The sequence below is a fragment of the Ambystoma mexicanum genome, chromosome 4p, assembly GCF_040938575.1.
Source record: "Ambystoma mexicanum isolate Mex_15411 chromosome 4p, UKY_AmexF1_1, whole genome shotgun sequence".
NCBI lineage: Eukaryota > Metazoa > Chordata > Amphibia > Caudata > Ambystomatidae > Ambystoma > Ambystoma mexicanum.
The window spans coordinates 458,202,130-458,226,462 of record NC_090927.1 but is presented as its reverse complement, the minus strand read 5'-3'; the positions used below and the strand labels follow the sequence as shown (position 1 = coordinate 458,226,462).

General features: G+C 50.3%; 1 protein-coding gene and 1 long non-coding RNA gene across 6 annotated transcripts in view; one reads left to right on the top strand and one right to left on the bottom strand.

Annotated features, from left to right (window-relative positions):
• The window catches only part of HPCAL1 (hippocalcin like 1), a 1,330,750-nt gene that overhangs the window by 789,118 nt on the left and 517,299 nt on the right, over positions 1-24,333 (top strand). The window lies entirely within an intron of this gene.
• On the bottom strand, positions 10,036-14,308 carry LOC138452594 (uncharacterized). Its single transcript, XR_011260243.1, has 3 exons — positions 13,981-14,308; positions 13,706-13,779; positions 10,036-10,212 (listed from the first exon to the last, which is right to left on the bottom strand). It is a non-coding gene; the product is annotated as an uncharacterized lncRNA (long non-coding RNA).

Sequence of the window (24,333 nt, the reverse complement as noted above, 5' to 3'; positions counted from 1 at the left end):
ATCGGCCTGAGCTCGACAGGCGGGCGATCCGCGGCCATTGTGGCGTGGGTGAAGCGACCGCCCACCCCTCCCCCCCTCCGCGACACGGCGAACGCTGGAGAATCTGGAAGCGGGGACGGAAGGCATACGCTCGGCTAGGCTGACCGCAAGACCCGGCAGGGACCCGCCGATACAGCCGGAGAACCAACGGTGGTCCCTGCACCTGCCCGACCCTGGTGAAATCAGCGGAGGGCGAGACCCGAAGCAACCGAAGGCCATCCGCGACGACACCCTTCCCGGCCCAGGCAGCGCTGCAAGTGAGCGGACCAGGGAGGCATCAGTGAGGGGCGGGTGATAACACACCATACCCCCTCCTCGGACGCCAAACCCGCATATTTGCTCGGGGCCTAGGCCCAGGCCCACATCAACTACCTCCCCCCTGGAGATAGAGGCCCTCCCCCATCAGCGAGACTGCAACGCGCGGTGTCGAGCCGTAGTGCAACAAGAAGGACCGTGTGCTGGGCTCCCCTGCTGATGGACGATACGCTGCACATGGGCCCAGCAACAATCAGGTACGCCTGTGAGTGAGACGGGGGAATCACCATATCTCCCCCCCACGGCCCCTTATACACTGGGGACAACGGTAATACGGCTCTCCCCACGTGGCTTATGCGCAGCGGAGCCGAATTCGAAGAGCGGCGGCGGGAGGCATCTCTCCCCACAAACAACTGAGCCACCCCCTGCCCACGGCGGGCCCCCCAGACGCTCTTCTCCCCCGCGGTGCAACGACTGCAACCAGGGAAGACACACAGCAGAACGACCCTCACGGGGCACCACCACCACAGGGCTGAGTCCCGCCCACGCTGCACCCGTCGTCCCCACACGTCCGGCAGCTCCTGAGGAGAGGCCCAAACTCATAGAGACTACGCTCCTCCTCACAAGGAAGCAACTACGGGCACACATCCCCCCCAGTGGACTCCTGACCCTCCAACTAGCGCACCAGACCAGCCAGAACCGGGGATCGGCTCTCACCAATCCACATTGCCCCGCCGAGGCCCGGGAGCGAAGACTGAGTGGCGAAAGATAGACGCCCAGCAAGCCCACCCCACCTTGGTTTCCACGTCAATCCCCGCTGGGCACCCACAAGACCCACCCGGGCCCAAATCCTCGCACAATCTACCGACTCGGCCATGGGCAAGGACAAGGCCAAGAGACAGACCCTACAGAGTAAAATGGACCTTTACACAGTGGAGGCCCCCCCTCGCAAGGGGACACAAAGCTTGGCAGAAGCAGACAACAACAGAGTGGAAACTCAGGACCCCCAACTCTCCCTGAATGACTTAATGAAGGCAATTGGGGACTCGAGAACATCGCTGGAACTCAAAATAGGTGGAGTCTCCACGGAAGTGTCTCTCCTACGCCAAGATCTCCGCAACCTATCGTCTAGGGTCGGAGAAGCGGAACAAAGAGTGTCAGACACAGAAGACAACGTACGCCAGCTGGAACAACAACTCGCAATAATTGCCCAAAGAGCCAACCAACTTGAATACCGAGCCGAAGACAGTGAGGGCAGGGCACGCCGCAATAACCTCAGGATTCTTGGGATCCCGGAGAAAGAGGAAGGCCCCAGTGTCGAACTTTTCCTGGAAGATTGGCTGACTCACATATTCGCCCCCAAGAAACTGTCGAAATTCTTCTCTATTGAAAGAGCACATAGGGTACCCACCGGGCGACCTGCCCCAGGAGCCCCGCCCAGAACTATAACTGCGCGCCTCCTCAACTACCGGGACCGGGACGCTATTCTACAGATGGCACGGGCCTCTGGCCCAATCACATACAACGGCTACAAAGTGGGGTTTTACCCGGACTATACCAATGAGGTCCAGAAGGCCCGTCAGTCGTTTGACTCTGTCAAGAAGAAACTTCACCCTCTGTCAATCAAGTTCGCCCTCTTCTTCCCGGCGATGCTCAAGGTCCACTACGAGGGCACGACCCACCTATTCCACAACCCCAAAGAAGCATGGGATTGGCTCGAAAAACAGATCCTCCCGCAGGCCCGGGCAGAACTCGCCACCTCTCACTCCGATAGACCCGGAAACCGACTCACCACTGCGCCCTACCAGAAATACCACAGAGAACGGATGAGGCCTGAGCATCACAGAATTGAATCCGCCACGGGATACCACGGAAACGACACCACTGCGGCCGCCTAGACACCGCAGTCTCAAGCACAGTCCAGGTAGCTCCACAGGAGTTGCCACCCTAGTTCGGGTCATTCCGACGAAGTTTAAGTTTACCAAGTTATAAGTTCAATGTTTGGGTGACAGGTGCTCCCAGTTGGGGGGGAAGTACAGGGTGGGGGGAGTTTTGGAGACTCAAGGAAACGGAATCACGAGAAAAGAAAGCTAGAATCCGACGAGTGTAGGCAAGGTAAACAAACAATGGTCTGGGCCAGGACCGTGGACACAATTGTCTGCCAGTATTCAGGCACTCCAATGCGAGGCAACCCCCGGACGTGTCCCCTGAGAGGAAATCGACACGTGCCCCAGGAAAAAGCACAACTGCCACTGATCCTCCCAGTCACCCCAACAAGTAGACTCACGCAGACAGGATGAACTCCAACAAGGTGACAATACTGTCCTGGAACGTCAATGGCCTTGGCTCCAGCATTAAGCGGAGACTGGTGCTCCAATGCCTAAACCGGCACTCGCCAGACATTGCCCTCTTCATGAAACACACTTGATAGGCACAAACACCAACTTTTTCAAAAGATCCAACTACTCGAATGTCTACCATGCTGGATTCACGAAAGGTGCTAGGGGCACGATGATACTAGTTCACAAGAGAGTCCCCCTCCAGGTCAGGAAGATCAGGGCAGACCCCCGGGGCCGCTATGTATTGTTGCTGGCGGACATCTGGGGCGAGAAGTAGGGCCTGGCAGCAATCTATGCCCCCCCTACGCTGACAAAAGAACTGCTCTCCGAACTACAGAGCCTGCTCCTGGAGGAAGAGGCTGATACGTGGGTGCTTGGAGGGGACTTTAATGAGGTAATGGACATCGCAGTCGATAGAACCTATAGGAGAGCTGGAACACGCCCCACCCCCACACCGCTCGCCACGTTCGCCGAGGCCTCGGGATTGGTGGACACATGGCGCTCACTCCATGGAGACGAGGCAGGGTTCTCCTTCTATTCGGGTGTCCACAAATCATTCTCCAGGATTGATTACGTCTTCACCCCCCGCAACATAATCCACAGGCTTCTCGATGCTGCATTCCTCGCTCCTTCTAACTGTTAAGAACACCTTCTGCCGCCCGGATCGTAATTGGCGCCTAAATACATACCATCTCCGTCTTCCTGAAATTGCGGAGGAGCTAGAAAGGAAGACAATGGAATACTTCGAACTCAATGAGGGCTCAGTGGACTGCCCGATCTCGATCTGGGAGGCGTACAAAACAGTCCTACGAGGGGAGGCAATTTCCGTGGTTTCCGCCTACCAACGACGTCAAGTCCAGGAAGTCAGGGAAGCAGAAACACGCTTTTTGAAGTGTGAACGACAAATCCTCATACAAAACACCCAAGAAGCAAAGGAAGCGATGCTCACGGCGCAAGACGCCCTCAGTAACTTGTCCCTAGACAATGCACGAACTGCCCACCAATTAGTCCGGAGCCAAATATATGAACGGGGCGACAAAGCTAACAAGACTTTGGCCTGGTTGGAGAGACGCACACAAAGCATGGGACACGTAAGGGCGATCAGATCTCCGGATGGAACACTGTTGACAGAGGACTCTGATATTGTCGAGGCATTCGCCACCTATTACAAAAACCTCTATACCCCTCCCACTGGGAATCCACCAGTGGACCCCTCTCACTACCTCGACCAAATCGAGATTCCGACACTCCCACAACACCAGTCAGATCTTCTGAATGCTGACATCACCGATACTGAGATGCAAGAAGCGCTGGCACAACTCCAACCCGGGAAAACCCCGGGCCCCAATGGGTTCCCGACAGAAACGTGGAAATGCCTTGGCGGCAGGCTACCTACCCACATGCATCGCATGTTTCTACGCAGCAGAGAACTAGGAGCACTCCCACCAGACCTCAGAAAGGCATGCATAGTTGTCATACACAAGCCTGGGAAACCCCCGGAGGAATGCGCCTCCTATCGTCCGATTTCCCTGATCAACGTTGAAGCGAAGGTTCTTGCCAAAACGCTCGCTAACAGACTACTGCAGGTGATTGAGACCCTCGTCCACCCAGACCAATGTGGTTTCATGCCCAATAAATCGACTCGAATGAACTTACGCAGAGTCCAGTTGGCGCTGTCCAGGGCAAAGGAACTACCAGCCCCACTCGCCCTCCTGGCGGTGGACTTCGAAAAGGCGTTTGACTCTGTGGGGTGGGATGCTCTGTGGGAGATCATGGCTAGGATGAACCTGGGGCAGACATTTATATCTTGGGTAAAACTTCTATATGCATCCCCAGAGGCCACAGTGAGGGTGAATGGCAGGTCCTCCAGATCATTTCCCTTGGGCCGGGGAACGAGACAGGGATGCCCGCTATCCCCACTCCTCTTCCTCCTGGCCATCGAGCCACTAGCGATTGAGCTTAGAGCTAACACCAACTGGACCGGTTTCGCTTGGCCAGGAGGGGGAGAAGACCGCCTTTCGCTCTATGCGGATGACCTGCTCATATATCTCAGTAACCCGAGCATCTCGTGCCCGGCGGTCTCCCTCATACTCAGGGAATATGAGTACTTTGCAGGCCTGAAGGTTAATGATGCCAAAACCATCTTCTTCCCGATTCAGGGCGGTGAGTCTGCGATCCCGGAGACCTGCCCATATCATGTCTCTATCAGGGAATTTAAATACCTGGGTATACGGCTTGACCCAACGCTTGATGGGTTCCCCCGACTTAATTTACAACCAGTAATTGAGCGGTTCAACAGAGACACCCCCCACTGGCAATCTCTTCCCCTATCGCTAATGGGCCGAGCCGCACTATTCAAAATGATGACCCTTCCCAGATTGTTATATGTCCTCCAGAACGCCCCATTCCCCATCCCCCGAGAAACCTTCGCACTCATAGACAAGAACCTGCGCACACTGCTATGGGGTGGGAAACAACCCAGGATCGCCCTTGACACACTCCATAGATCGGTGTGGGAGGGAGGCATCGGTTTACCCTGCATACACACCTATTACCTGGCCACACAGATAGGAGTAGTGAATGACTGGATGCACGCGGACCCCACATTGCCACACACCCGTATTGAGCTAGAGACCATGGCCCCGCTAACACCGCTGCAAATCCTCTACGCCACCCACGATCAACTCCCGGCGCTGCCCAAAATGACCCACCACATCCGCCGCGCCTGGCGGGCAGCACACAAACTAATCGGCTGGGAAGGACAGCCAACACTGACACAACCCATATGGCACAATGCGCTCCTCCCGGAACTATTGAAAATGGGCCCCTTTGGTCATTGGCAGACAAAAGGAATACACACTCTAGCACACGTGATTCAAGGGGGTCGCCTCCTAAGTTTTGAGACCATTCAAGAACAATTCGACCTGGCACCCATGGACCGGTTCCGGCACGCGCAACTATCCCACGCCATCCGAACCCAATTCCCCGACACAAGATCATACCCCCCTGCTCTCCCATTGAGACCAACATTCTCCCGCAGCACATCTCTTCTAAGGTCACTTCCACTCTCTATCAGGCACTTAACTCATTCGGGGCTGCACAGCTCGACGGGTTAAAGGCAAAGTGGGAAAGAGATGTGGGTCCCCTGGAACCTGAAGATTGGGTGGAGGCGTTAATGTCCCCCAGAGACATTGGTATAAAATCCAAGCTTAGGCTAATACAGCTGAGGATCCTCCATCGCTCATACCACTCACGCACTGCAATGGCCAGGTGGGGGGGGTGTAGTAGACGGGACATGTGTTCGATGCAAAACTGAACCCGCCACCTTCTACCATATGATATGGGAATGCCAGGCAATACAGGCCTTCTGGGGGGACTGTGTTGACACAATCTCAGCCGCTCTGGCGACACCAATCCCTAGGGATCCCAAGATGGTACTCTTGGGCATCGGGGGTGAAGTGGACCTGTCTAAATATGAGAAAATGTTTTTGACAATTGCGTTGGGGGCAGGCAAAAGACTTATTGCGGCCAACTGGGGATCTGCCGACCCACTGAGCCTGAACCGTTGGAGTAACGAGTTGGACAGGTGCGCAACCTTAGTGCGCCGGATCTATAATGCAAGGGGCTGCCCCCGCAAATTTGAAAAAATATGGGGTAAATGGCTAGATGCTCAATGAGACCAGCGAATGGGGGCTCATCACCAACACTGCCAGCATTGTTTGCCTGCCTTATCCTATTGATGTCTTGCGGTCCTCGACCCAGTGGGCCAACGCGAGCTGTTATTGTGGCCAATTGCCTTCAAACATGTGTATAACGATGATTCATGTCTCATTCATGTTCGTATCTTAATGCTTTGTTGTTTAAACTCAATAAACAGAGTTATAAAAAAAAAAATTAAAAAAAAGAAAACACCCATCATCATGAAGGCGCCTAGCATACTGTGTTTTAAGTGCCACAAGCCATACCACAATGGCAGCGTCTGAGCTGGTGGAGGGCTCAGGGCATTACAGTGATGGTATCTATGATTGTCTAGAATTTTCTGAGAAAGACGACACTTTAGATGCTCAAGAGTAACATGAGCCACAAAGTAGAACAACTGCAGATGGTGAGCGGGGGGGGTGCACCGCAAGTGATTGGTGCGGAGTAACAGTGTGACAGTACAGTTACACTCCTGCTCCCTCGAGACAAGATTACATAAAAATGTATATTCTAACATTTGCAGCAGAATAATAAGGCATTGCAAACAGACATGAAAAATATTATAATCTGACCATTCAACCTCTTCCGGAAATGATACTAAAATAAGACATAACCTGCAGTAGAAATCTGTGTTGGATATTCCCTGCTGGCTATTGGATCAAATGTACATGCATTGTTATGAATAGCGGGACTCGTTCACGCCTCCCCAGGGGGGAGCCTTTCCCTGTGAGGGTAGGGAGGTGAACCCGCGACGCAATACTCCCCCTAGTAGTAGAAGCAAGCAGGACCTCAACCCCTCTGGGAACAAAGACTTCTGTTCCTGTGAGAAACTCCCTAAACAAAGTATTAATACCCCATCGCCATTAACATCTTATGAAGAAAAACATGAAGAACCAATAAACATGTATTATTGTCAACCAAATACATTGTTGGTGTCTGTGAAAGAAAAGGTAAAGAAAACTGGGACGAAAATCATCATTGGAAACATACCGAGTACGAGTTCAAAAGAAAAGAAGGACTTCGATAAGGTACCGTTTAAGCCCCATGAGAATGTCATAAAACTGAGAAGCGGGGCCCTGGGATGAGAGAGAGAGCGGGAGTTTGAAATCAGCTGGCCGAGACCCGCTGAAGGAGTTCGGGATATGCAGCGTCCAATGCGAGAAAGAGAGTCGAGTGAAGCCGCAACATAACACGTTGGGAAAGGGAAGAAGTGCAGTACTCTGAGACAAAGGAAGGACACACCGAGAGGCGTCCAGATTCGGAGCAGAGGAAAAGTGGTGGCGTGACCACTAGCCAGATGCAGTGGATCAGTAAGTCCATGAACTACACCAATGCCACATTTACAGAGGAGTGGCAGAGTAAAGCGAGTGCAGGAGGATCAGAACAGCAGCTTGTACCGGTCCTGAAGAGGCAAGAAGCTATTCTGACACAAGAAGATCCCATCCTATTAAGGACCCTGCTGCTGTTATCCCCACAGAATACAGATAACAGGGAAAACGGGAGACCGATGAGAGTGAGAATGCACTTGCACGTTATGAATGCTCACAGGCCTAGTAGGACCGCTTCTTTCTATATCTTCACTGTTATTATATTTGCCTTCCATTCCCATGTTCCCTCCCCGGTGCCCTTTGGGCGCTTTGAAACACAATTCACTTGATGTATAAGCGCCTTACAAATGCACAATAAAGAAATCATTAAATAAATAATGACTGGACCGATCCTACTCGACCCAGTCAAGAATACTTTTTGAGAGCACATGAAAATGGTGAGGATCATTACTGGAACGCTCATGCTCATCCCAGTCAAGAAAAACTATTGAAAGGAGAAGAGAATAAAAAGAGAAAGAAGAGAAAGCAAGTGAAGGAAGCCATTGAGACCTGGAAGAGTCCAGTTTCTGAACCATATGATTTGATGAGAGTGGTTGCTAAAAACTACTTACAACTTCTATATTGAACAGAACCTGGGAAAAACCCACCATACAGGAGAGGGGAGTCATTTTGGCTTACTGCACAAAAACCCAGACTCATTTAAAAGTGGAAAAGGTCGCTTTAATGTGACAGGCCAAAGCTTACAATCATAACGCATAACTGGCTCCATGGCCTAACAAACTAAATGGCTATTTAAACAGTCAATTAACATAACTTAAACATTTCCCATTTTCCCCCAACAATTAAATAATTAAATAACCCATTTCCTCCCTAATGATCCCTTGGATCCTACCGAATCCTTGCCCCTTTTCCAGGCGTCCCGCTTTTTCCCCAGGGGCCATGCCCCTCCAGGCTCAATACCTGATCCACCGGGGTGACCTGCTTGTGCAAGCAGCGCCACCCCCTCCTTTCCCGTGTCATTCCCCCATTGTGCTTCCCCCCCCCCACATCAAAAGGGGCCATGCCCCCGGCACCCCGTACACCTTTGACCCCTTTCAACTCCCCTCTACACCAAACTCCTCTCACCTGGGACCTGCAGCCAGCCTGACCTGCCACATCAGCAACAATATTACACATCACTTCCCCGATGCCCTGACCTGTCACTCCAAGCTACCAACCCCCCACTTAACCGACCCCAACCCTGAACCCCCTTCTTCCTCATCCTCCCCTGCTCAATGACCCCCCCTATACAAAAAATTTCGCTAAACAAATGAAGGGGTGGGAGGGAGGGACAATTGACAAGTCCTAACCGTCGATTGCCTCCCGAACCTTCCCTGAGCCCTTAAATACCCCGGGACCAGGCGCTCTACCCCTAACGGCCACTCGCTGGCCGTGTGCAGCGCCAAAATATTCCCCGGGGGGAAACGCTTCGCGTTCCCCCCGGGCCCCCCCTTTTGGCTTACTGCACAAAAACCCAGACTCATTTAAAAGTGGAAAAGGTCGCTTTAATGTGACAGGCCAAAGCTTACAATCATAACGCATAACTGGCTCCATGGCCTAACAAACTAAATGGCTATTTAAACAGTCAATTAACATAACTTAAACATTTCCCATTTTCCCCCAACAATTAAATAATTAAATAACCCATTTCCTCCCTAATGATCCCTTGGATCCTACCGAATCCTTGCCCCTTTTCCAGGCGTCCCGCTTTTTCCCCAGGGGCCATGCCCCTCCAGGCTCAATACCTGATCCACCGGGGTGACCTGCTTGTGCAAGCAGCGCCACCCCCTCCTTTCCCGTGTCATTCCCCCATTGTGCTTCCCCCCCCCCACATCAAAAGGGGCCATGCCCCCGGCACCAGAAAAACCCTCCCCTGAGGAGTTCTTTCTGCCCCAAACCCCCCCCCCCCTCTTTTTACCTCAAACTCTTTACCCAATCTCCCAGCCATGAACTCACATCCGCCAGGTAGTAACTGTTCCCGTATATGGACAAATGTACCCCATCCCCTCTAAAAACAAGAAACCCCTCATATGTTATCTCCTTATGGTCCATGACCCTCACTTTCACTGACGCACAAAATTTCTCCATTTCTCTATTTATCCCCTTCCTAGCCCGCTCAATCGCTCCCTCATTCCTTGCCCCCCTCCAAACTCTTCTCGGCAACAACTTTGTCCATACTACCACCGCTTGAGGCCAGATATCCCTAACCCAACCTAAGTCCCTCTTCATCTTTCTCAGCAGAGCCACCCCCGTATCCCTAACCAGGTCATTTTCCCCAGCATGCAGCATCACCACCTGAGGAACCCCATATCGCTCTCTCATACCTGCCAGTATGGGCAGCAGCTGATCCCATCTCAGGCCACCCACACCATGCCACCTCACCACCACTTCTTTATAACTGCACCCCAGTTGTCTGCCAAACACCCTTTTCTCCGCCTCTTTGCCAGCCCATTTCACAATTGAATGTCCCACAATCCAAACTTGCGCCAACTCCCCCTTTCCTTGCACAGCATCTGAAACAAAAATTACACAAATTACTGACAAGTCATCTTTTTATACAAAACAAAACAACTCGCCCCTCCAACTCCTCCACCAACTGTCTTCATTAATCCCTCTTCCCAAAATCCCTAACGTAACCCTTGTATTTTCCCGATCTCCAACGCCCCAAGCTTTTCAAACGTTCTTCAGAAAAACCCAACCTGCTGCCCTCAGATGCTGCGCCCATCCTAAAAGAATGAGTCCCAAACTCCTCCCCCTGTTCTCCTACCCTGCCCAGCGCCTTACGCAATACTCCCAAAACCTGCGCTGCTGAAACCGGGGATCCATCCGCATGCTGGAAAACCAGACCAGAGTTAAACCCGCAGCGCTCCTTCCATACTTTGCCCACCTTAATTGGACATAGACCTTCGCTCCCTCGACCCAGCCGGACCCAAGAGCCCTTTCCCTTCTGATCCGTCTTTGACTTTTTAATCTTGATGTCTAGCCCTTCTTCTGTGATCTGCACATCATCCCACTGCAGCCCCCCTAGCCCCCCTTTTCCCCCTACCAACTCAGAAACCCTAAATGCCCCAAAGAATAACCATGTAAAGCAAGCTGCAAACAATTCCACTTCCCATACCGACCAGCAAACTCCCCCCAAAACCTCAATCAAACTCTGCAGTAATGCAGCCGATATCGGCCTCCTCCTATCTTTGTCCCTCTTACTCTCCCTTGCCCATCCTTCCAACATCCTACATGCCATCTCCCCCCCACTTGGTTGAAAACCCCAAAACCATTTTCCGTAAAAGGAGATCCCTGCTAGTTTTCCTGTTATCGTTGCCCTTGACCAGCCCCTGTCAATGCACCTCAGTATGAAGTTAGTCACATCATCCCTCCTCCGCTCTTCCGCATCCCATCTGCCCCTCCAACTCCTAGCCCCTCCTCTAATAAACTCCTCCCAGGCCCTCCTGTATGACTTCCTGGATGCCGCGGCCAATGAACCCTCCACCAGTGCCAGCGCTCTCATCCTCCTATCTTCCACAGCTCCTTCGGAATCTGCCGCCCCTCCCGATCTGCCTCTGGAGCCAATCCACGGAATCTCTGCCATTGAAAACGAGATAATGCATCAGCGATGCCATTATCCTTCCCTGGCACATGTGTTGCTTTAAACACCACATTCCATTCCATGCAACGCAAGACAAATTCTCTCATCAATCTTGCCACCCTCTGATCCCTCGCTGACTGCCTGTTCACCACATGAACCACGCACTCATTGTCTACATTGAAATTCACCTTCTTATTTCGCAGCTCCTTCCCCCACAACTCCAATGCAACCAGTAATGGAAAAAACTCCAGGAACGCTATGCTCCTCCCTTCCTTCAACCACCTCTCCGGCCATTTTTCGGCACACCATTTTCCTCCCCAAAACACTCCAAAACCACCAGCCCCCGCTGCATCCGAGAGAATCTGAACTTCCCAAGTCACTGGATCTCCCTGCAACCACATAGACGTTCCATTGAAACTCTCCAAAAAACGCGACCAAATCCTGCAGTCCTCCCGCACTGCCCCCGATATTCTTATCCTATGATGTGGGCACTTCGCCCCCGCCATGGACCTTGCCATATTTCTGCAAAACGTCCTCCCCGGGGCCACCACCTTACATGCAAAGTTCAGATGCCCCACCAGCCTCTGCATCTCTACCAGCATCATTTTCTTGGCCCCTACTGTTTTCTCCAACAGCGCCACCAATTTGCTCACCTTGTCGTGCGGCAAGCGTGAGGTCATGGCCACTGAATCCAACTCAATTCCCAGAAATGTTAACACCACTGCCGGCCCTTCCGTCTTGTCTTCGGCTAATGGTACCCCCAACTCCTCCATCAAGTCTTGAAACGATTTTAGCATTCTTCTGCAATCCTCCTCCCTCTCTGCCCCGCTAATAAACAGAAAATCATCCAGATAGTGCAACACACTCTCCCACCCCGAGCTGAATGAGAAAACCCACTGTAAAAAAGAGCTAAATCTTTCAAACAGCGCACAGGATATTGCACACCCCATAGGCAATGCTTTGTCTATGTAAATATGGTTCTCAAACTGCAACCCCAACAACCAAAAATCCTCTGGGTGCACTGGCAATAATCTAAATGCCGCTTTTATGTCACACTTAGCCATGAAGGCCCCTCGCCCTTCTTTCCTTATTAACTCCACCGCCTGGTCTACACTCGCGTACACTACCCCACACTCTTCCGGGGCAATGAAGTCATTAACTGACATACCCTCCGGCCAAGACAAGTGATGAATCAGTCTGAACTCCCCCGGGGCTTTCTTGGGTACCACCCCCAGTGGAGATATTACTAGGTCACCCGGTACTTCATCAAACGGACCCACCATCCTGCCCGCTTCCAATTCCTTGCTCAATTTTTTCCTTACCACTTCCATATTCTCTCTTGCTGACTTCAGATTTTCCGCCCATCTCCGCACCCTTGGACCCTGGTAACCTAATCTAAACCCCTGCCCAAAACCCTCACTCAAAATCTTAGCCCCTTCCCTATCCGGGTAAAATTGCAACCACTCCTCCAGCGACTCCAATTTAATTGGAGTAAAAGCTTTTCCCCCCAACCCCTCTACCTGTCCCTCTCCCCCTTCCCCTGTCTCCTTGTTGGAAACACTGCGTGAGCGGGTGTTTCCCCCCGCACTTGCTGCACTCATGCTTATACCTACACATTGTTCTTGCACAGTTCTCCTTATTGTACCCCCAGCATGCTGCTGTGGATTGGCCCCTGCCTCCTCCCCCCGCCCCTTCATGGGCGGGGCGACCAAGAAAGGGCCGGAAAGGCACTGGCAGCCCGCTCGCCGTGTGTAATGTCGGGGCAGGCCTCGTTGGGGCCATCCATTGCAGCCACAAATCCATATCTATCTCCCCCCAGACCGCCTGACTGTCCTCCGCCATTCTTGCTCTAAATTCTTCGTCATATCTTACCCAAGCAAAGCCCCCAAAGCTCGTGAAGGCCTTCCTTATTACATCCATGTATTTCAGTAAAGCCACGCAACGCTCCGGGAATTTTTCGCAATACACGCTGGCATAAATAATAAACGCCGACGTCCAATTTTCAATGGTCACCGGGACCCTCGGGCGTGAAGCCAACTCTCTCTCTTCCTCCTTGGACCCCTCTTTCGCTCTCACCTCCCTATGCAACAACTTGAAGACATCCACAAATTCACCTCCTTGTATCTTCTCCCTGGTTGCTGCCATCAAATGTGCCCCCAATGGCTTTGTTATCCCCATGTATGGCAATTTCTTCTCCTTCCCCTTTATCTCCCCCTCTTTATCTTTTCCCGCTTGCATCTCGAGCCCCACCACCTTGTCCGTTTGGACCTCCACCGAGCAACTGTTCTTTCCAACCCCTTCAGCACCCACAGCCTGCACCCCTACTTCCTTCATCCCACCTTGTAGAACCCCCAGCTCATCCTCCAACCTTCTATTTGTGACCCCTCTCTGCCATGCAGCTGACCATACCCTTTCCCTCTCACCTCTTTCCACGCCCGCCATCTGCGGCCTGGTCTCCACACCGCTGCTCCTCCTCTCCCTTCTCAGAGGGCTCCTGCTGCGGGGACAAAACATGTCAGCACAATCGCCCAGCCAATAATTTCCTTGACCCGCTACGCCCCGACCCCCCTGTACTTCCCTTTCCCCGCCCCACCTTGAACTTCTTCTCTCCTCCACCCTTCCCCTTTCCGCCCCGCAATCCTCAAAATCCCATTGCCCCCCGTATTCATCCCAACCAACTTCATCGCCCCTTAAATACCATTGGGGATGCGGGCTCCTGCCCGAGGTTAAATGCAGATCTTCCTCCGAGCCCGGGGCGTCCGCCCCGCCACTCATCTGACGTCTTCCCGGCGAGGCTGTGGCAACCTCTGCCTGGTCCTCTTCTCTTGGGTGAGGCGTTCCGACCTCCACCCTGACATCCTCGTTGCTAGGGGCCGTGCTGTGCCCTCTAGGCTCTCCTTGCTTTGACTGAGGAGGGGCCGTACCAAAACCCTCAACCTCCATCTGCACAGCGGGGGCTGCGCAGCGCCCTCCGCCCCCACTCCTCCTATCCGGGGGGGCCGTTCCGCGCCCCACCCTACCCTCAAGTGACGGGGACCTCTCCCTCCTTCTCCCACCCGCACTCTTCTGTAGGTATTTACCCCCTTTTCCTCTCTGCCCCGCCACACCCACCTGTCCTCCACCCCTGCCCCCACTATTGCTCCTTCGGGCTCTACCTTCCTTAGCACTCCCTTCTACCCTGGGGCTATCATACCCTTCTCCCCTTTCTGGCTGAACCCCTGAACTCATTACACCCCCTTCTGCCCTCCTGTCTATCTCCCTCCTCATCTTCCTACCCCTAGATTCCCAAATCTCCCCTTTTCCTGCCGCAGGGGTGCAGGCTACCACCGCTGCCAATGCACCATCTGCCGCCGCTCTGCGCTGCGGCCGGCCCCCACCGCTCCCTTCTTCTCCCGTAACTTCCCCTACCGCACTCTCCAATTGGGCTGTGGTTGCCCTGCTAATGATTTCCAGAGCCTTCCTCAAAGCCCCCGCATCCACCAGCCCCTTCTTGCTCGCTCCCCGGCCTGTCATTGTGCACACTAAAATGTGTGTGCCCCGCCAATACAACCCTCAAAAAACTTGCCCTAAATAATCTATGCCCCCGAGCCGGGACCTACCCTTGGAATAGCCCTTACCCCCTTTGTAACCTCCTGTGCTAAAAAGGGGAGCAAAAGCGCCCCAAAGGCGAAACCCACAAAAAACCCCACCCAAACCTAATATGCAAACCTGAGAATAGCCTACTAATATAGTCAATCACTAATGTGCCCCACTTTAGAAAAACCTTCCTTAACTGAATGTATATATATATATATATATTTTTTTTTTTTTTTTTTTTATACTGCTTCCCTACCGAAAAATGGAAATTAATAAATCAGCAAAAATTTTTTTTTTTTTTTTTTTTTTTATATTTTTCCCCTTGCCCCCCTAACCCTTAACACCCTGCCCTCCCTTTCCCCAACCCTATTCCCCAAAGCAGAAGCCCTAACACTCACTAAAGCAACCCCAGTTAGCACTTGCTAACAGGCAGAGCACTGCCACCTATCTGCGTCAGGCCCACACCGCACTCTCAGTTAACTGGACGTGGCTCCTTTAACACCGCCGCCCAGCCCCTTATCTGCGCGAGCGTTGTTGACAAACGCCCACGCACGCGGAGCTAAACTCTCGGAGCGACGCGGGCGGAGAAAAGGAAATTCCCCGCTTACCCGCTCCCGCGGATCAGCTGTGGCTCCGCTCCCACTTCGGCCCAACCGTCGACCCAAAATGAGAGGCGGCCGGCGCGGAGCCTCACCAGCCTTTCCCTCGCTCGCGTACCGCCCACCTAAGGACCCCAGCAACTAACTACACCGGTAAGTCGAGAGGGGTGTCTTATCTACGGCACCCCTCCTACCCTGCTACCCAAAACTATAATTCCCTTTTTTTTTTTTTTTTTTTTTTTTAAAATTACCCACCCTCCTTAACACTTCCTCAATCCCCCACCTCACCTGCACTAACCAAACAGCTAGGCCCAAAGACACGGGGAAGGCTCGGGAGCAGGCAACGGGACCTGTGCAATTGACAAGTCCTAACCGTCGCCTGCCTCCCGAACCTTCCCTGAGCCCTTAAATACCCCGGGACCAGGCGCTCTACCCCTAACGGCCACTCGCTGGCCGTGTGCAGCGCCAAAATATTCCCCGGGGGGAAACGCTTCGCGTTCCCCCCGGGGCCCCCCTTCTCTGGTGCCTTAGTTGTTCTAATAGTGGCAGGGTCAAGATAGGTTACTTTTGGACAGTGGACTGAATCTGATTTGGGACTCTCACCAATGACTAACGAGCACCTTAGTTAGTTTGCTAGCTAGGTAACACTGTTAGTATAGGGAAAGTTAGGCGTTTTCACCTTTCCTTTAATAAACCATTGTAGTAAATGGCAAATCAGTCTGTGTTCTTCTTCTGACCCACCACGGTATATATGGATTTAAATAGCAACCATCTAGGTGGCAAATAGCTGAGCACTGTACAAGAAGCGGGAGAGATGCACGTGCTGGAGAGAGGTGCTAAGGGGAGGGCCAGCAGGTGGGTAGATCAATGGAGATCCCTCATGTGGTTGGAAGTGAAATGGGCGTCTTCGTTCAGCGAGACACAGGAGGCTGTGGCTTAGTCTCGTTCCTCAGTGCCTCGAGATCACAGAAATGATGAACCAGAGGTTTTAAGAGAAATATGGGGGTGAATCGGGCTGGCACATTGGATACTGCCTAAGCTGTTAGGAAAGGGAAAACACGTAGGTTTGTGAAGGAAAAATTATTCAGAGAAGGAACAGACTGGCAAGGTCCCTCAACAGTTGAAGGTAGCTATCATTAACCCCTCTTAAAGAAACTGAAATCTCTAGGAGCCCAGCAAATGACTGTCACACTGCCAATGTTCTTAAGATAGGTAACATACAGCAAAATATTAATTCAACTTTCACAAAATGACTCTGGAGGAAAATCTCACTCATAACCTGCACTGAGCTTTCAGACCAGTGTGTAGTACAGAAACATCCCTCCTCTAAATGAGAGACATTGCTGAAAGCTGATAACATCCCTGCAGCCCTGGCCCTCCTCATCTCTCTGCACAATATGGCTCATTAGATCACACTGAGCTTTTATAATGCCTGGAAAATGTTTTGAGCATGAAAAAGATAGCTCTCAGCCGGAGAGCATCCTTTCTCAAAGATAGTATACGTGTGATTGAAAAACATGAACAAAATCAAATATAAATACACTAGTATAACTTATGACTACCAGCGGTGGAGGACTGCCAGAGTAACTGGTCCATGATTGTTGGGCAAATGCGCCTTGCCCCTAGCATGGCTTCCAGGGCGTGGGCAGCACTGTTGGGGGCTCCAGTAGGCAAGGATGATTGTTTACAAGTGGGCTGTGAGGGGTCAGACATGTGAGACAGACACTTGGGTATAAGTTTGTCACAAGTCACCATTTTATGAAATAATAAAGTGGTGAGACAAACACCTATCTTTCCCTAACCTAACAAAGGTTTCCCTACCTGACCAACTAAGGCATACATTCAAACACAAAAGTTATAGCCAAGAATCCTTGTGACAAGGGTTGGATCCCCATCCCCTGGATCAATTCAGGATGTTTCAGAAAAGTTATTTTCACAAGCCAAATTTCACTCCAGCTAGAAATTAAAGTTTTTTTCATACAAAATATCCTGCGATCCTGAGGAATAATACCAGATGTACCAAAGCTCGGAGCTAAGCAGTGACAGGTTCAGTCTGGGTCTGGGTCACCAGTAACTTTGAACCCGACGACTGAGGCGGTACCTGAGCAAAGAATGGATGTCATTGCTGCTATGACCCCGCCCCCTATGAGTTGTTGGCACTACTGCTGTGACGTGTTGGTTTTTATCTTCGTGACCACGACCCTTTTGTTCGTCTGACCCTGGTACTTGTGAATGTTGTCGTGCATGTTCCTAAAGAAGGAGCCCGGACCGTTAGAACATTTGAACTTGATTATTTAGACCTTTGAAACATTGGAACATTGGAACTGAGGGCCTTCGCTCCACTCTCGTCATCTACCTCACTTCCTCTGCTACCCAGAGTGAAAAGGATTGACTGTGTCCACATTTCTCCACATTTCTCCATGTACCCCCTGTAGCGCTGGCGAAGTTGAACAGTGTTCAGTTACCACAAACATTTACTCTGAGAAGCTCAGAAGCCTCACTGAGGCCACCATGTCTGAATATCTATCTGTCATTGTGGTTATTGTTAGATTGATAATGGTCTCTGATGTATATGTGTCTGATTGTTTCTGCACGTTTTGGTCATGATAATGAGGGTCCCACGGCAGACCACTGGGCCCATAGCGCAAGCAACTATTTGCACCTCTCATGGCAGTATGCCTGCATATTCAACCTCAACGACTGCTGGGTTTGCGCCGTTAACTCACAAAATGTCATCCCAGTTTCCCATTGCTCCCATTCCTTTCCAGTGGGGAGACCACTGCCTGGAACTCAAGCTAACTACTGTGAGGGGTCAGAAATGAGAGGCAGACACAAACATTGTAATATTTTTGTCAGACATCTTTATTAAAATAAAAGGGTTGGATTAAGGCCTCTCTGTCCCTATCGTAAAGAGAGTTTTACTACGTAGGAAACAAAAACTAAAGATCAGTCTGTGTCAAGTTGTCAAAATTATATAAACTATCCTTCTGTCCAAAACATACTACTCTGACCCTCACACTAAAAAGGAACAACTAAAATTGTATCAAAAATGTCTCTGACCTACGTTTGGCAAAAAGGGTTCACAATTAAAGCAAGTAGATACTTCCAACAGAGATAGTCTTTTCCAAGGTGAAATCCTTGGCTGCAGAGGGTTGTTCCCTTCCCCTGGATGTCTCAGGTAGGATTGCAAAAGTGTCTTCTACACACAACAGTTCCTTAAGGATGGAAAATGTGTCTCTTTCAAACAACAGTTTCTTAAGGATGACCTCCTGGTATGCTCCCCTGCCAGGAATCCTTTAGTAGGTTCTTTAGATCCTCTGGTATACTCACCTGCCAGGTATCTTTCTACATTTTTTATGTTCTTACTTAAAGTGGATTGCCTGGTATACTCCCCTGCCAGAAATCCCTTTCTGCGGCCGTACAGATACCCTAGTATAATCTTCTGCCAGGTATCTTCCCCCCAATTGTTCGCTACCTGATGTGCTTCTTTCACCAGGTCACTGTCTTTTAGTATAGCACAGTTGTATTGCTTCACTGTGCCTTGTTTGTGGTAATGCTTGCTCCAACTTTCCCCATTTGACATCACATACATGAGGACTTGTACAAGTTCTGTCCTTGTAGTTTACTTGGTCAGTATTCTTAATTGCTTACATGCCTGTCAGTACACCCCGGGATCCCCAATGGCTCTGGGCAGACTCACCGGTATCTGGTAGCGTTCCTGACCCGTGGCACGTTCCTGCGGTGACGCTTCCTCTCTGGGATGGCGTTACTCACGCTGCAGACCATCTCCCAGCTCTCCTGGCAGATCCACATTCATCCACTGCTTCTCAGCACAACCGCAGCAGTTCTCCCACGGTGCCTGCTGTGTCTTTCTTGGCCTTACGCCACTCCGGTAGATAATGCTTTCTAGCGGTCATCTGGAAGTGCCTGCATTCTCCAGCACAGTCCGTTCCCGTGCTGTTGCCTTCTCCCTCTGATCTGCCTCCTCCTTCTCCGGTTCGCTTCCCCTGAATGCGGACACCATTTTGAAATGTCACAAGGACTCTGGCTTCATTACAACAACTAGTCAGCATGTTTCGTATGGTGTTTCTTTCAATCCACATTAACTCCTTCTTCCTCTTTCTTGTCTCAGTACTTGAGGCTTTATGGGAGTTGGAGTCCACAGGATTTTTGGACTTCTAAAGTGATATTGTTTAGGAATTTTGTTTAGAATAAAAAAAATCAGAGAGAGAAGAGATTAGGTGTGTGTTTTGTGTATATGAGGTATGAGTGGTATTCTGCCCAGAATGACAATATGCCATCAGATGTTTAGGTGTCATTGGGTTTTCTTCAAAAGGGGTGGAAGAATACTGTCTCCCTACTAATGGCGTCATAGCCTCCTCCCTCATAATACCGCCCCCAAGGTCAGGATTAGGTAGCGACTGCTGTCCCCGGGTGGTGTGCGAAAAGATCATCAGTGATGACTCTGCAGGATTCATCACACTGCCCACTCCTTAGGCCCAGACCCTCCCCAGATGCCCAGTCACACAAGGGGTTCAACGGACCACCAAAACGCCCCACCCCAGACAAGGTACAAACCAAATCTTCTGCACTTCGCCTGTCCTCTACAGCAACGGTCTCCTATGCTACACAAATCAAGGGTCCCTGTACATGGTAACAATCAAATGTCACCATTACATGTCTACCCACTCTAGTGGGGTAATAAACAATGTCAAGTTTGCATTTGACCCCAGGTTCACATTCACTCAATCCGGGTACGCAACATACTCCAGAACTTAATTCATCTGCGGGGGTAAGGCTTATACCTGGTTGCCCATCAGCTGGAGAGGGAGCTGTTACCTGGGATATATCTAGCCTGCAGTGTGCCACACTGCTACATTTCAAGCTCTTCCCCACTCGAAAGAGAAACACGGATTTGGTGTATTTTGTTGCAGGAGTGGGGTATCTGATACTAGCCCTTGGGGTCAAAATTAACCAAGGCCGATCGGCTAAGCTGTCCAGGTTAGTGGAAGACATTGCCAATGCCACCACTGCTTCCCTGCCATTGCTGTCTCGCGAACAGATGTCCATTCGTATGATGGTACTCCAGAATCATGTGGTCCTATATGTCATATTAGCCTCCCAGTGGGGGCATCTGTGCAGTCGTAAAAAGTGAGTGCTGTACTTTTATACCAGATTATGCCAGCAATATACGAACATCATCATGCACATTTATAATACCGTAACCCACCTACACAGTGACAATGAGTCTGCCTGGTCCTTTGGATCATGGATTGTGGGATTATTGTGGCTGCTAGGAGCTTCTGTTGGGCAACTTCTGCTCATAGCAGTGGTTATACTCCTAGGGTTGTCTTGTCTGTCCATGGTATTGTAGGTGTGGGCCTCTGATCACCTTAACCCAAAGTAGGCCCACCCACTTAAATTGCAAGTGTGTGTTTGTCTGTAAAGCAAGTTTATTATACAAAAGGCCGGGAGGGGCTAGATGACATCATAGAGTCAAACTAATTAGAGTCTCCCCAAACCACACTAAGAGCACATCTTTTATATACTTTGGAACAGTTAAAACACACCCACAGGTTTTGTTACAAAGTCAAGCCCCCACACATGATTGGGTCAAACCTATACAATGTTATCATATCCCCTTCAGTTCCCACACTTCTCATTGGGTACATTCATTTAAGCACCATCCTCTTTAAAAAATCTCTTAGTTACACAGTTACACAACTACAAACAGTTTTCAATTATTGCAGGTTCCATCTGGTTGGAAACCTTTACCCCTACTTGTGACACACACAGCCATTCTATGGAAATTCCATTGATGTGAAGAGGAGGGAAACCAACATACGTCCTTTTCATCTATTGTTGCTGGCTGTATCCGCCAAAACTTGTTGATGTCCACGTTTAATTCGGAACTATGCGACTTACCATTCCAGCACACATGGTCTTAATCAACATCCTGTCTACTTAATTGAAAACCCATTATCTATTGTTACAGCTTCCCCACAAGCAACCCTTGCATCACGTTAATTGTCTGGCCCTTAAACCCAGACCTGCCCATTGGCCGGAATCCCCCAGTCATTGAATAACAGGCTCCCATGTACATACAGAGATTACATCTCTCCTCCACAATAGCACCAGGCCATAAAGCAGGCCTTCCCAAAACTGACTGCAGCTGCTGCTCTCTCAGCCTTCAATCTTGCAAAACCATTCAGAGTTTTACCTCACACATCTAAGCTTCAGCGATTCACACAAACTCCCCATAAAGAGGGGACATGCAGCACACAGAATCATCTATTCACAATATACCCCATATCTCCCAACTATCCCAAATGGCTTCCTGTGTATGTATGTTCATACATGTGTGTGTTTTAGACTACTGTGTCCCCTCATCACAATCTTCATTTACAACTGTCTATCTCGCATGCGCATGTTTAACTCCTTGCTTCTCATTAAGGCTGAGTTCCGCTTCACACATTTACATTGTAGCTATAACAAAGTTTTTATATTGCTGTGCGCATGCAAATCTAAAAATGCATCATCTTACACAAATAACACTAAAATGAACATCTATCCCATTCACATTAACTACACTACATGTGTGCCAATTTACAACATCACGTCAACATCGCTGTCACCCCAGTCCCCAATATGGCACACTCAATTCAAAGTTCTCTCAACCCATGGAACCTCTTTCAACTATCCCAATATTCCCCCCTTTAGTTAATACAATAACTAACAATCCAATTTCCACTCCACCAATCTCACCTTCTTGGGGGAATGAAACCTCACAGCCATCTCTCATACTGGTCCCACCGTAACCATGCTGCTCCGCTGGACAAACCCAATCCACCCTACCACTAGTTCCGCAATATACCCGTTCTTCTACACATTCAGCCCAACCTGGTGGAGGACACAAGACCATCCCTGCACTTATTTCAATATCAGTTTCAGTACCCATGTGAGAAGAAATGGCAGTGGCCTTAGCCTTAGAGAGTGTCACAGCCATCATGGCAGCGGTTAAAGGCATTTGGGCAGAGCAGCACCCTAGACATAGTTGACAGGAACAAAAGATAGTTATGGAAAAAACAAAAACCGGCACGAGAATCTTCACAGTTATCCATGTAGGCAGCCAAGAAAAAAAGAGTAAAAAAAAGAGTCATTAGTAGTTCATGCCTCCCTCTCCATGGCACCCCTCAGGTGGTGCAGTCCGGCAATTGTTCGGGCCAGAGTTCCATTGTCCAAATCATTGTGAGGTACGTATGTACAACACGTACTCCCATTCTTCTGACACACCCCACCCTCCATAGCCATTAGGAGGTCAAGGATATAACAATTCTGCAATGCTACATACCTCAAGGCCCTGAGTTCCTCTTTAATTTCACTAAATGCTGACCAGGTAGAATTCACAAATAATAACTCATATCACACAATTTGCAACCATATAGAGTTCACCAAAGTTTGTAAGCTATGGGCCAAAAGCGAAGTGAAAAACATCTCAGTCCACTGAAATTGTTCTGGAATGTTCATAAGAGCCTCAGTGGATGTCGATGAGATATAATTTGACCTTCTCGATCGTTTCAAGGAGTCAGTTTCTTCAAATCTCTATAAAGTCAATGGATTGTCGTATCTGATGGTGCAAAGGATGCAGGGGCACGGGAGACAAAAGGGGCACAAATGTAGACTCAGATTTTGAATTGCAAGTGTCAAGTAGCTCTGGGGAACCACAAGGACGGGCACATGCAGTGTGGTGAGACTGCAAACGCCTCGCCAGGCCAGAAGTAACTTCTTATAGGAAAAGGGTCGGCAGGGCCAGAAAAAGTCAAGAAGTGTTGCTGTACCTCCATCCAGATCAGCGATGCATGCAGCTGCAGTTTTGATTTATGCCTACAGGCACCATGCCATCAACCTTAAAACAAAGAGAAAAATGTGTAAGTAACTGTATCTTTACAGGTTTCTCTGGCTCTTTGAGCCAGGTGAAAAAGTTCAAGATTGGTGCCAACCCTCCTGCTCTGCAACTCTTCATCCCTTGCTCCCATTTATTGCTTACGTTAATGAGTCCTACATAGTGCTTAATAACTCAGATCCATTTACATATAACACAGAAATAAGTATGATATGATATGATGTGTCATTTATACCGCTGTTGTACACAAGTGTTTTTTGGGCGCAACAAGACAAGGGAAGAGAGACAGAGGGAGGACACGACAAATGATTTTACTAGGCCTTGTGTCATTCAGATTGTGCAAGTGCGATGACGTAAAGTGCTGGGGGCAGGGAGGAGAGGGAAGTGCCAAGGAGAGGGAAGGGGCAAGTGCAATCAGGGCAGCAATGCTCTGACAAAGTGCAGCCAGGGCAGTGTGGCTCTGGGTAAGTTCTATGAGGCAGGGGACTGTGGGGTTACAGATAGAGCCCCTAGGTGCACGGTAGCCCAGAGGCAGTGCAGGGGAGACTGATCATGGAGGAGCCTGGTACCCAGTAAGACTCTGAGGGTACTCAAGCACCCAGTCGGCACAGAGGAGAGAGAGAGAGAGAAATTAGAGGAGAGAGAGAGAGAGAGAGAGAGAGAAAGCAGAGGAGAAAAAGAAGTTCTTGAGCTGCTTCCATCTCAAGTTTGAGAGGGGCAGGGATGTAATTCCAGAGGGAGGCACCTGCAGAGGAGAGAGATCTACCCCCACCCTCTGCCTAGCAAAGCGCCTGACCCTGAGAGTTTGAGGTAGCCGAGCAAAGGGCTCGAGAAGGAAGGTATTTTAGAAGAGAGAGTTGTTGCGTGCCCTGGCCCCAGAAAGCCTTGTGGACGATGCAGAGGGTCTTGAACTTGATCCTTGCAGCCACCGGGAGCCAGTGAAGAGATTTCAGGGATGGAGAGATACGGTCCA